Source organism: Macaca fascicularis, chromosome 1 (genome assembly GCF_037993035.2).
Source record: "Macaca fascicularis isolate 582-1 chromosome 1, T2T-MFA8v1.1".
In the NCBI taxonomy this organism is placed as follows: Eukaryota; Metazoa; Chordata; class Mammalia; order Primates; family Cercopithecidae; genus Macaca; species Macaca fascicularis.
In genome coordinates this window covers 116,248,198-116,261,014 of record NC_088375.1, presented here as the reverse complement: position 1 = coordinate 116,261,014, position 12,817 = coordinate 116,248,198, and the positions used below count along the sequence as shown (strand labels likewise).

At 37.2% G+C, this 12,817-nt stretch overlaps 1 protein-coding gene across 1 annotated transcript in view; it reads right to left on the bottom strand.

Moving 5' to 3' along the window:
- The window catches only part of SPAG17 (sperm associated antigen 17), a 238,915-nt gene that overhangs the window by 190,914 nt on the left and 35,184 nt on the right, over nt 1–12,817 (bottom strand). The window lies entirely within an intron of this gene.

Sequence of the window (12,817 nt, the reverse complement as noted above, 5' to 3'; positions counted from 1 at the left end):
AAGGATAAATGAGAGAATAATAATTCAGAATAATTCGGTGATTCATTTGATAATGAGGATAATCTCTAACTAAGGATTGCCTGATAAATGGGTAAGCTCAGATAGAATCTGTCTTTCCACATGAATTCTTGATAAAGGCTCATGAGGACAATGATAAGCTTGTTAGCGTGAGAGTGTTTCATGGGTACCAGGTACTATGCAGGGCATCCTGCTGGCCTAGCTCACCATTAGAGTTCTGTAGATTTCAAATGGTATGAGCACTGTGATCCAAATATTTATGAAGTTAAAATATAAACTTTTAAAAGAAGGTATTTATTGAATAATTTCAGTTTTTCTGGGTAAGAGTTTATGTAGGATTTGTTTCCTATGTTTCAAACTACTAAATCTATAATTATTTTTAAAGTATTTATTGAAGCAATATAGAAATCATATTTTAATTAACTTGCAGGGTGATTTTTTTGGCCAATCATGTTTGTGAAATAGAAGAATAAATTATTTTAATGTATAAATATATCTGAAATCCATTCATTCAAATTAATATTGAGTGCCTATAACATGCATAGTAGCTTTTCAATACATAAGTGAATTTCTATCCAACAGTCAATCCTCCCAGCCTATACCCGTGTTTACTTTGGTATTTCTTCTTCCTTTTCTTGCAGCCAAAGATTGAGGAAAAATAATTTCAGAAATAGAGGTCACATTAAAAACATGCAGAAGCATGAAAATTGTTACCATATTTCAATTGCAACTATACTTTCCCTCCCTGTAAGGAAACAAGGCCTTCTGTATTTTTGTTGCATCTTTGGCTATTTGGGTAAGTGTTCTGTCCCTCCCTCCTCCTTCTTTCCAATATACTCTGTCTGGGGACCATTACCCTTTTGGCTGGAAGTTGTGAACAATAAGTGAGGTCAGCCACAGAGCTCAATGAAGAACAGACTCAATTATAACCAGGGCTTAAATATACAGCTTTTATATCTGGCTTCTTATTTTGTGACATTAAAACATGTGAAAACAAATACGTTGTTTGCAAAATTACTGACTATGCGCTCTTGAGGGCAGAGACCATGTCTAACTCAATCTTGTGCCCATTACCCAGCAGAAAATAGAAACCCAGCAATGTCTGCTGGGTGAGGAAAGAGCGGAGATGAGTATCCACTGTATCATTTAGCCCAGGATTAAGTGACAGGCTGAGAGGGCAAATGTAATAGAGAATAGGTTTCAAGGTTTCTAAGGCAGTGTTTTTTCAAAAATGTTGACCTATATTTATAGTAAAAAAAAAAATTATTTACATCACAAACCACACACACACATACTAGTTGAAACCAACCAAATTTCTTTGTGAACCACTGGGATGCCACCCACATATACAAACCATTGTAGAAAATATGGAACCAATAAAGGGAAAATGGAAAGGACCAAAATTGCTGGTACCCAGGAAAGCACCAGCAATTACTACTGAATTACTACTGTTAAAATGGCTTATTATTTACTTCTTATAGCCTTTAATGGTATTTTGTTATTAGTTCTTAGTAAGTTAATTCTTTCAGACAAGAAATCTTCTACAATACTTACTATGTATCAGCACTGAGTTAGGCACATAAAGATACAAAAAATGAAAAATACACTAAAAGTATCTTTCTTCTTGATATCTCTTCTTAGATACCTCTCAGACATATGAGACTTAAGCCATCTCAAATTATACTTTCAGACTTCCCCAAAATTTAGACTTCTTTCATTTTTCTCTATAATAGAAGATATTTTTAATATTTATAAGCCATATATTTGATAGGGGTTAATATCCAAAATATATACAAGGCCCAGACAACTCAATAACAAGAAAACAAAAAAGTTAATTAAAAAATGGACAAGAAAAAAAATTTTTAAAAATTTTTAAAAATGGGTAAGAGACCTGGGGTGGATAGACAATTCTCAAAAGAAGACATGCAAATAGACAACAGATACATGAACAATGCTCAACATTGCTAATTATTAGGGAAAAGCAAATTAAAACCATAATGTGATATCATCTCACACCTGTCAGGTAAATTTTTCAAAAAGATGAAAATGTCAGTCAGGATGTGGAGAAAGGGAACCCTTGTACATTATTGGCAAGAATATAAGTTACAACAGTCATTATGGAAAACACTATGGAGGGTCCTCAAAAAACTAAAAATAGAATTACCGTATGATCCAGCAATCTCACTTCTGGGTATTTACCTAAAACATTTGAAATCAACTTGTTAAAGAGATGTCTGCACCTCCATGTTCATTGTAGTACTATTCACAATAGCCAAAGTATGGAATCGATCTAAGTGTTCATCAACAGATGGATAAAGAAATATGGTATATACATTCAATGGAATACTATTCGGCCTTAAAAAAGAAGGAAACTCTCATTTGTGATGGAATCAGAAAACATTATGCTAAGTGAAATGAATTGGGCATGTAAAGACAAATATTGCATGCACTCACTTATATGCAGAATCTAAAACAATCAAACTCATAGAAGCAGAAAGCAGAATGGTGGTTACAGACACTGGGGGGTGGGAGGAGTGGAAAGATGATGGTTGCTATTGTTTGAATGTCTTCTCCAAAACTCATGCTGAAACGTAATCCCCAGTGTGGCAGTATGATAGGTGAGACCTTTAAGAGGTGACTGGATAGGGCTTTGCATTCATGGATTAATGGATTAACAGATTAATAGGTCATCACAGGAGGGGAACTTGTAGCTTTATAAAAAAAGGAGGAGGGACCTGAGCTGGCATATTTGTCCCCTTGTCATGTGATTCCCTGTGCTACCTCAGGACTCTGCATGGAGCCACACCAGGGAGAAGACTCCCACCAGATGGTCCCCTTGACCTGAGACTTCTCAGCCTCCTTAACTATAAAAAATAAATTCCTTTTCTTTGTAAATTATGCAATTTCAGGTATTCTGTTATAAGCAACAGAAAACAGACTAAGAAATAGTCAAAAGGTAGAAAATCTCAGTTTAAAAGGAAAAATACATTTTTTCTTTTTTTAAATTTGTACAGTATAGTGACTATAGTTAATAATAGAGAATTGTACATTTCAGAATTAAGAGTAAATTTCAAATGTTCTCACCACAAAAAATGTTAAATGTTTGAGGTAATAGATATGTTAACTAGCTTGATTTAATTATTCCACATTGTATTCATAAATTATAACACCACTTTTTAGCCCATACATGTATTCAATTATAAATGTCAATTTACAATAAAAAGGAATGAAACTATAAAACATTAAAGAAAAAAAAGATATTTTTATTCAGTTTCTCAAGCCAGAACTATGGGATTCACTCCCGATAGCTTCTTCTTCACCCCTCACATCTCACAAGGGCACCGATCTGCCAAATTCTTCCTTCTAAATACTCCTTGAATCTGTGTGCTCTCCCCATTGCCACCTGGATACCCCCAGTGGCCTCCTAACTGGTCTCATTTCCATGTTTACCTGCCTTCATCCTAATTTATTCTTCACTTGGCAGCCAGACAGTATTTTTTAAAAGAACTTAAAATTGTGTCACTCTCCTCTTTAAAGCCTTAATGACTATTTCCTATGAAGCAAAACTGCTGCAACCCCCTTCTTAACAAGGACTCAGCAGCCAGCAGATGTGGCCTCTTCGGGCTTCTCCTCTCTCCCACTCTCAGTGCTACAGGCACCCGGGCCTTCTTTATTACTGCCTTAGGGTTTTTGCACCCTCTGCCTGAATATTTTCCCTTGCTCTTTTCAGTTGGATCTTCTTTTTCTTTCATTCATCTCCAAACACTCAGCCCACAGTATTTTCCTCAGTAATTCTCTCTGATTTAAAACAATTAACCTAACTCAAAATTGTGCACATATTTGTTTGCTTGTTTGAGTTTTACTTAATGCCCGTCTCCCCCATTCAAATGTAAATTACATGAGGCCAGGCAGTTATAACTATTTTGTTCACCAAGGTCAATCCAATCACTGATTTTGTACATAATAGACCTCTGAATATTTATGGAATGCATGAAAATGAAACATTTCCTCAACTTTAGTCATTGAATATCATTTGATGATTTAGCCAAAGCTATGTACCACCTGTACTATAAACCTCATCATTTTCTCTAAGCTGACTGTAAATCAAGTTTAAAAAAAATAATGTAGCTCTGTCTCAAGCACAGTGTTGGGGGAGTTACAAGTTAGTAGTCTAATTTTCTTTTTTAATGCACATTAAAATAAATGTATATGTAATAAAACACATTTTTATCCATTATATACAATTTTCTTGTGGTAAATAAATGAGCAAGAACCTTTTAATGAATGAGAACTGCCTTCCGCTAGGCATAGAGCAAGCCCTGGACTATTAGAAGAACTGACACTGATTCCATTGGTGACTGTGAACAAATCATTTAAGTTTTGGGGCTTCCATTTCTTCATTTGCACTATGGAGATTAATTTTAGCTGTTCTGTGCAGTTCACACGAAGATTTAATAAATGGAGTGAAAATCATCTTTTTACATAAATATGAGATTTTATTTTTAAAATCATTTATTTTAGAAATGATTACTACTGCTGTTTGTTTCTTAGGGTGTTCAGTCATATTGACTCCTTACACGACATAACAAAGAAGAAAAATGTATATTAGCCTCCATCACGGTCATGAGGACTAGTATAATGGGACAGTGCAAATATCCTTTGACCACTGATTTACCTTCTTTTCTTCTCTTACTTAATTAAATTTACACTTAACTTTCAGTAATCATATTCCACTTAGAGAAAAACCTCCTCATATTGTGCACACCCATGTTCATAGCAGAGCTAAGAGGTGGAAGCAACCCACGTGTCCACTAATGGATAAATGGAGAAGATAAATGTGGTATGTCCATACAATGGAATATTATTCAGCTTTAATAAAGAAGGAAGTTCTGACACATGGTACAACATGAATGAACCTTGAAGACATTATGCTAAACCAGGCACGACAAGACAAATACTGTATGATTCCATTTATATGAGGTATCCAGAGTTGTCAAATTCAAAGAAACAGAAAATAGAACAGTGGTCATCAGGGCTGGGGTGCAGGAGAAATTGGGCGTTGTCATTTAATGGATATAGAGCTTCAGTTTTGCAAGATGAAAAAGTTGTGAACATTAGTTGCACCACAAAGTGAATATATTTAACACTACTGAATTATACACTTAGACATGGTTAAAATGGCAATTTAATGTTACATATTTTTACCATAATAAAAAAAATTTAAAGCCTGCTCATAAATGTGTTTCTAGTATTTTCATGTTCTGATGTTGAATATTGCTGAGAACAGAAATTTTAAAAATAGTAGTAACAATAATAGCTAAACTTTATGCACACTTCAGTCTGTGCCAGGTAATAAGTATTTTATATTTACTATCCCATGTAATCACTACTACAGCTTTATAAGATAAATACTTTCATTTACGAGGATTTTACAAAGAGAAAATAGAGGTACAGCAGTGTTATGTAACTCGTGCAAGATTACACAGCTAGCAAGCCGTGGAACCAGGACATGATCCCAGGCAGTCTGGTTTTGTTCCGTACTTTTAACCACTAGGTATGTCGCTCAGCAAACTAGCGGTAGGTTCTCTGGAGAGGAACTGAGCTTTCACTAATTAGTTTTAATTAGTGAGATTTTAGAAAAGTCTCTCCACACTTTGATCTCTGTTGAATATGTATTAACTTCCCTCTTATTTTCCATGTTTCCTTTTTTCATCCTCCAAAGACAAGACATGGTCACTTAACCATATACATCTTTTCTTTTCTTTTTTGAGACAGAGTCTTGCTCTGTCACCCAGGCTAGAGTGCTGTGACGCAATCCCGGCTCACTGCAAGCTCTGGTTCCCAGGTTCACACCATTCTCTTGCCTCAGCCTCCCAAGAAGCTGGGACTACAGGCACCCGACACCACGCCTGGCTAATTTTTTGTATTTTTTAGTAGAGACTGGGTTTCACCATATTAGCCAGGATGGTCTCGATCTCCCGATCTCGTGATCCACCCACCTCGGCCTCCCAAAGTGCTGGGATTACAGGCATGAGCCACTGTACCTGGCCTAGCCATATACATCTTAACCACAAGAATTAAAAAACCCTGTTGACTCAAATATGTGGGCAAAAGCCGCTCATCGAAGTGGCTTAAAGACTCCAACTGAAATTATTTGGTCTCTTCATCATCTGCAAATATACCTTCATCGTTTTTGCCTGAGTAGAAGGAAAAGTAATAAACATATCATAGAACTACTGAGAGATTTAATGCTTAATTCTAATCAACTAGCAGTAGTTTATACTGAAGACATGTTAAACCACAGCAGTCACTTCCAGAATTTAAACTTTTATTCTCAGCTTTTGTGTGATGCAAGTAGAAAAAACAGGCTTCTGAGTCAGCAAGTTACCTAACCAGTCTGATTCCAATTTCATCATTCATAAGTATCTGAAAGGTTGTTAAGATGGTTAGGTTAGCCAGGTGCAGTGGTTTACACCTGTAATCCCAGTACTTAGGCTGGCAGGGGCGGGAGGATAGCTTGAGCCCCAGGAGTTTGAGACTTATCTGGGCAACATAGCGAGACCCTGTTCCCCACAAAAAGAAAAAAGTAAGCCAAAAAAGAGAAAAGATTAGGTTAGTTGATATCTATGAACTACCCAGCACACAAGACTTGGAATACATGTGTTCAGTAAGTGGTAACTTTTATTATCACCATAGGTAATTACTGAGTTTTCACAGTTTTAAATACAGAAATAGAATGATACAGTCTTCCTGATTCCTTTCCCAGCACCCCTCCAATCCTGGTGTCTGTATAGGGTGTTAAGAGGTTTCAGAAACCACCCTAGCCCAGACCTGGAGGAGAAGCTGTGATGACTTCTCCTCATGAGCTGAACCTCACTTTATTCTTGTGGCTGGCCCTCCACTGAGGTCTGTGTCCTGGAATTCCTGATGAAATTCCTGCCTTGTCCACTGCCTGCAGGTCCTAGCCAGCAACCCAGTCCTTGTGTGGCATGGGCTTCCTGCTGCTGGATCCCAGGCTCCACTGCATCACCACCACACCTCCCCAGTGTCTACCTCCCCTCTCCTGGACTGCTAACTATTTGCCACATGGGCTTGGCCAGCTGCCTGTCTCCCAGGGTGGAAGAGAGCTGGGGCATGATTTGGATTGTTTTTGAATGCCTTTACTTGAGTTCTGCTTTTCTTGAAAATAGAACTCCAGGTTTCTGATCTGGGAGGCAAACATATTCACACCCTGGGAGCCCATTCCTAACGCAATGGAACCCTGACCTTCTGCCCCTCGGTGACTAGCTTGAACTCGACTTTCTCTGCTGGGCTGCTCTGGCGCCCTCCAGAAATGTGGGGGCCCATGGCTGTTAACACATCTGACTGCTCTTTCCCCCATCTTGACAAAAGTCATTCATTTGCAACTCTTCATAGCCCTTTGTAACTGTTTCTAGCATTACTATTTCTCCTCTTCTTTCCTTCTTCGGGTAAGAAATGCCTCCAAAACCCAGATTTTGGCACAAGAACTCCTAGATTGTTTTTATAGTCCCAACGTAGCACTTCTTTGTTACAGCTTGATATTCCTAAATTTTGTTCCAAGTCTCATTATTTTACATTTATAAATATCAGGTTGTATTAATTGGTTCCAGCTTTAAAAAATGTTCCATCAGGGGTTATTTCTGCTATTTTGATAGTAGTTTCTAAATGTGAAGTACCGAGGCCCTGATGTGGGCCACGTTCTGTAGGCATCCCTAAAGGACTGATGTGGAACGGAAAGATCCACAGATTCTGAGCCTTGCTGTATTCTTTGAAGACTGTACTGGACATAATAGCTTCAAAGAATTTCAACAAGTTCCTAAGACATGACCTTCCCTTTCCGAAAATCACGTTGGCCAGGCTTGCCTTAATCAAGCTGTGCTTTTCTAAGCATCCTTTTACTTGATCTCCTGCAGCAGTTTTTAATACTTTCCCTACAAGTGAAGTTAAACTAACTGGCCTGTAATTTCCTGGTGTGTCCCTAAGCTCTATGAAATAACGGCATTAGGTTGGCTAGCTTCCAATTCTTCCAGAATTTTTTTGTTTTGTTTTAAAACGCAGGATTGAAAAGGCCAGAGAATGCTTCCTGTCTCCCTTTTCCTTCGTTTCTTCCATGACATACTGCTCTCTCTGTTCCCAGTAGAGCTGCCATTTTAATAACTTCAAACCTCTTAAATGTTTTCACATATTATTTGTACCTATCTCTGAAGCATGAGTTTTCCATTTTTCATTTTGACAAGGGCCACCCCTAATATAACAGCTTACAATTCTATTGAATTGACTATTACTTCAAGGTACTGTTTAAAAAATGAGTTTCATATCAGGAATCTGAAAAAGAGTGGCAAACTAGATTGTAATTAAGCCTGTGTTCTCACTTGTGAATTACTAATAAATACATGTTGGAAAAGACCTGAGAAAAATGTCTATACATCCAGGAAACAGAAGTCAAAAAATGGAACTACTGCATCTGGGCATACTAATGTGATGCACTAGCATAGTGTCTTAAAAGTACAGTGAAATGCATTAGATCTGAAGATCTAATTTGCATCCTACATTTTATTAAACTGCATTTGGTCCATTATTTTTAAATCTAATATCAGAAAAATCTTTCCACATTTGACGGTCTCCCAGTTACAACAGAAAGGCCCATGGAAATATTTTAAGATATATTTGTTAAAAAGTTATCTTAAACATTATTTTCTTAAAATATGAGAATTTTTTTTACTGATAGGAGTAAAAAAGAAAATAATTATTTGCATTTATAAAATTGCACCATATCACATAATGTTTAGGATAGTTCAAGTTCTTTATTGTATAGAAACTTGGAAAATTGTTTTGAAATAAGCGAGTCATCAACTAGAGCATAAGAACTTTTTATAGACAATTTTTGTTTCAGTAAGCTTTTCATTTTTTTTTTATTTTGTGATGACCTAATGCGTCTTTTATAAGTAAGTCACAGGCACATAAATCACGGCCCATTTGTGTGGATGAAAGCTCATTTCCTGGTAGGTAGGCATGGTGATCACCATCATGAAATGAAAAGAAACATGAAGTGGAATTTAAAAACTTTTAGGATGGTTGGTTCGGATTTCAGATAAATTGGATAAGTAAACCCCTATCAACTAGTAGCTTTTTCTTTCTGATTTATCAAAGTGATAATGTCAAACCTAAAATTTACACATTTATCCCGTAAAGTTCACTTACTGTGTATCAGATTTAGTCACAAGTGGGAGAACCTTTGCATTTATGGTACACACAGAACTCTCTCATTGAGAACATTTCAGTTGGTTTTGAATGACTACTGATATTTTCCTTTTTAATTTTGGTCAGGACTGACTATACCTGTAAATAAACAGATCAGATTTTCTATGTGGGACATAAAGCATACATACACAGAAAATTATCTGTGCATAGCTAGCAAGTTTACTTAAGTTCAGGCATGAATCTAAAGCATGTACTTTTTCCAGTGTTTGAAATTTTTCCTCATAGATTTCCATCTTTAGGTTTAAAGTTGCAATTAAAATATGTATGGAATTCATCTTTCCTATTTAGCATATATTATACCATATAACTACAAATTTAGTACACATTAATTCAGTCTTCTCCCATTCCTATGGCTTTGCTTGAGCTATTCCCTTTTCTTAGAATGCCCTCTTCCACATTTGAAAGTCAAGATCTACCCATCCAAGAGTAGACAGCTTTGAGACCAGTGAAAGATTACTTGGTTGGTGATAAAGTAGAAAAACTTGGTGCTATAGGTTTACCTTTGGTTAAATCCAAATTCTTCATTTTGCTAGTGAGCAGACTTCCTACCTTCTCTATGCCTTCATTTCCCCATGCATACAATGGGGATTTTATATTTCCTTTTAGAATTGTAATGTGGGCTAATTGATGTAATATATGTAAAAGATCAAAATTATCAGGTCCTTTCCTTTCAAACGCCAATGTTTCCACAAAAATGTCTCCGGGTCTCACTCCTCCCTGCCAACTACCCCAACTACTGATAATCTCATCTTCCTTTGAATTCTTATACACTTTACCTGCCCCTCAAGAACTTCACTATTTTCTGCATTGTGTTATTCACTCATTCAGCAACTATTTATTGAATGCCTACCATGTGCCAGGCTTATATCCACATACAGTTTGTTCTTTTTTTCCTCTAGCTTATTCTTAAGCTTCTTGAGGTTAGGTCTTTGTAATATTAATATTCCTTCCTCTCGCTTCATTGTCTGATAGTGCCTGGCACTAGTGCTTGAACAAGTATGTATTTGTTAATATTTGGTAATATTTTAATATTTGGTAAAACCGGCATTACTATATAATGCATGCAATAAGTGTATATTTTCAAATGTGTCCACATCCTCAAATAGGATTCACATGTGGGAAATGGTGCTGATATGCCAGTACATGGGGTCATCCTCATCCTCATTATTAAATAATAATAATGATGATGATGATAATAAAGCAATAGCCAACATTCCTGAGAATATACACAAAAAAGAATATTCTGTTCTCATTCCTACATGAGTTCTTGAAGTAGTTTCTACTAGAGCAAAACATGGTTTCCAAAAAGAGAATGTGAATGAACAAATGAGCTGCAGCTAAGTCTCTATGGAATTACATTAGCACAAATATAAGGAGTTTTTCAAATAACTATGGTTTATAAATAAGGACTTTCATATATACAATGCCATGGCTAGATGAAATTCTAAGGTTTCAGGGGAAATTACACAATCTCATAATGAGGCTGTGTGTACACAACACCAAGCCATCCAAATGAAAACTTGAGCAAATCACTTAGGAATGTGGTCTTTGCTAGCCCAGACATTTCGAGTCATTATTGGAAATATGTAATGTGGCTCTGACACTATTTTACTACTCGTGGATGAAGTACACTATAGAGAAGTCTCACTTTAATTTGCTGCTTCTAATCAACCACAGGCTAGGAAACCAGAAAGCCAAATTGGTTAAAACTGTGTTTAAAATAAGACTAGGCTCTGATTTAAGGCTGAGAGTACCCTACAAACAGAAGTAAATATAGGTGTTTAAGTGCATGGCTATTATATTTTTAGTTATTTATCTCCAAAATGGAGGTTTCTAAAAAGTTACCATGTAACATAAGGAATCTGTCAGATTACCTCTTCTCCCACAGTGCAGAGTTTCCTTTGAGAAATGGGATGTAGTGACTTTCGCTCCTCAGGAGTTTACCTCTATCAAGTGTCCTAGTGTCTCCAGAGTTGGTTCCTTCCAGTGGGTTCTTGGTCTTGCTGACTTCAAAGAATGAAGTTGCAGACCTCTGCCTGAGTGTTACACCTCTTAAAGTTGGTGCAGACCCAAACAGTGACCATCAGCAAGTTTTATTATGAAGAGCAAAATAACACAGCTTCTGCAGCATTTAGGAGTACACCAACGCACTGAGAGCTACTGTCTCAGGTCGCCGGCCAGCTTTTATTCCCTTATTTGGCCCCACCCACATCCTGCTGATTGGTCCATTTTACAGAGCACTGATTGGTCCACTTTACAGAGTGCTGATTGGTCCATTTTTACAGAATGCTGATTGGTACATTTACAATCCTCTAGCTAAACACAGAGCACTGACTGATGCATTTACAATCTTCCAGCTAGACAGAAAAGTTCTCCAAGTCCCCACCCCACCCAGAAGCCCAGCCAGCTTCACCTCTCACTAGTTGCTACAGACCATGCAAGATTCTACACAGAAATAGATTCATGAGCACACTGTCCACATGTCTCAAAGGTCCAGAAGTCCCAAGAGACTTTCTGGGCCTATTCCATGGCCACCACTCACAACTCCATGCAGCTCTGCAGGCGTTGCCAGTGACTTTTCAATTCACTTGGGATGAAGTACCAGGTAGCAGAGTGCTTGAGCAGGTCCTAAGTGTGAAGGAACTGAGATGGGAAATATACCCCTCTTCTCCAGATGTGCAACCTGTCCTTGGCTGATGCTGACAACGAGCCTGAATTTGTTTTATGGTCTTTATTATTTTTGCTTCAGTGACTGGCATTAATGAATGAATGCTGCACCTCAGGTTCCGTCTCCATGGCACTCCACCCACCTTCTCTTTTCTTCTGGAACCATTCAGAAGAGGGTATGTGAGCAAGTGTAGGAGGCTTATTGCCCAAACACTCCACTGGAAGAATGTGATAGAGCCAGATGTGAAATGGATCTCCCCTGAGTGAAGAATATGCAACCAAGAGTTGCAGCACATATTGGAGAGAAATGGCTTTCTGACTTAACTCTGGGTTTGTAATCTTGTGCTATCCCACATCCAAGTCAGAATGCCTGTCCAGTCTAGACATCAAAACTGGCCTGCTATCATTTCTGATTTTTACTGAGTATCTGTGAAGAAGAAAGAATCTTTTGGGGGGTTAATTGATCCCAGGCCTGAGAATTGGATATGGATTTCTATAGCCACTCAGAAGAAAAATTCCAATATTTTAAATCCACGTATCACATAATGTTTCAAGTGGAGCACACACATTTGGAACATTATAAAAAAGAGACAAAGTATATTATTTGACTGCAACAGCGCAGATAACTTTGCTGTGATGGTGAGCGCAGTGTAGCAAGAGTTAATGCTATAAAATTCACAGCACTGTCTATTGTGAATAAATCCAATGAAACTTGTTCAGATAGTACTCAAGAATACTAAATAGACCATATGTAATCACCCAAGACCTGAGACACATAAAAACTTTATTAGTCATCACTGAAATAAAGTGCAAATAAGTTCATCTTAGAAAGATCCAAAACTCTTTATGT